Raw genomic sequence first — 1,751 nt, 5'->3', positions numbered from 1 at the left:
TTCAAAAAAGGTGCAAATTGTAAATTTCAAAGCCAAAAAGGGTAACAAATAAATGTAACATGATTGGATGGTGGATCGAAGGGTCACAACATTCAAATCCCTCTAATAGCAATTAAGACCAAAAACCCTAATCAGGTATGGTAAAAAAGTTGACTTTTTGATCCAATAGTCCGATTGAGTTGAATTTTGGACCATCTCATAGGTCATATTTTTCCCTTTGAAACGATAGTTCACAGATTAAAATCAGAGTTAAAACGGATGAGATATCAATAATAAAACCAAAACCCTAATTAAAATTTCACTCTTTTTTTTTTCCAAGTTAAACAAATTGTTTTTAAACCAACTTCATGCAAAAAACTATACTGATTTGGCAAAAGTTGGAGCAATTCGATTGAACTAGCTTGAAGTATGGGGTCTCAAACACCTCTTACAAAAAGGACTTAATGATATTTGCCATAGATTGGAAGAAATAAATTTTTCAAGGAAAAACGTCGTAGAATTTCCTACACAGCGTTACCTCCCTTCCTGACACGATATCTTGATGTTCGTAGCTCCAAATCTCGCAAAGTCAGAACTTATAGAACTAGACATCCAAAACTTTCCAGGATATAAATTTTGAAGAAGAAAATGCTAGGAAAGTCCTCTAAACAGTTGCACGAAGATCGGACTAGTATCTGGGAAAAAGATGAAATAGCCAGCTAAGGTGTAAATTAGGAGGCTATGTGATGGTGTACCAGAGCACCATCACATAGCCGCCCAAGGTGATGGTGTTGGATAGCTATGTGATAATTTTTTGTACACCATCACATAGCCTCCCATTTTCTAGGCTCCCTTATAAATATCCCCCATTTTTTGTAAAAAATAAGAGAGTTTTTGGGAGAAAAATAGAAAATTACTAGAAAAATCTGGAAAAATCCTAGAAAATTCTAAAAAAATTTCTCTCTCCTCTCTTTAGGAAACCCATCATAAAAATTTAGCCTCTCTCATCTTTATTGTAATCTTTGTAGGTAAGGTGTAGGGATGGGATAGTTTCTTAATAACTATACCCATCCTATTCCTCTCTTTTTCTTCCTATGTAAACATCATCCATCTTATATATACAAAATTCCATTTATTTGCTTGTTGTCTCTTTCCTTTATTGCTTTAAATTCTTAGCATTTTGTTGTTGTGATTGTGTATATCTATCTCTCTTTTTCTTTATGCTTATATTATTTGTTGTTGATTGTGATATTGTTGTTATGTTCCTAGATAGGTATTGAAACATCACCTAGACCTAGTATGAGAAGTATTCTAAGAAATCTCATCTCTTCTAGGCATCTAGGAACTCTCTACATTTTGTTCATCTACTTATTTTGTATATTGTTACCCCTTTATTTTAATGCTCTTCCCCCCATTCCCTTTACTTTATTGTTACCCATCTATATATATTAATAGGTAAAACTGAGAGAAAATCCAATTAGATTTCAATTGGATTCTTAATTTTGTGCCACTTGTCCTAGCCAAAACTTTTTTAAAAAAAATTTAATTAGATTATATATTGGAGTCCAATTTTGTGCCATGTATCTTATCTAAATTTTCTAATTTTTGTGCCAAAATAAATTATGCATTAAAATTTAACACGGAAGCCAAGAAAACCACAATAATAATGCTCATTGGCCTAAGCAAGAACATTCCACCTGCACACTTTTATTAGTGAACTCAGTAGGCTCTAGAGCTCTTCTAATGCCACTACCAAAACTTAGGAGTCCAAT

The sequence above is a fragment of the Quercus robur genome, chromosome 10, assembly GCF_932294415.1.
Source record: "Quercus robur chromosome 10, dhQueRobu3.1, whole genome shotgun sequence".
NCBI lineage: Eukaryota > Viridiplantae > Streptophyta > Magnoliopsida > Fagales > Fagaceae > Quercus > Quercus robur.
The sequence above is the reverse complement of the archived record's forward strand: the minus strand, read 5'-3'. Positions refer to the sequence as shown.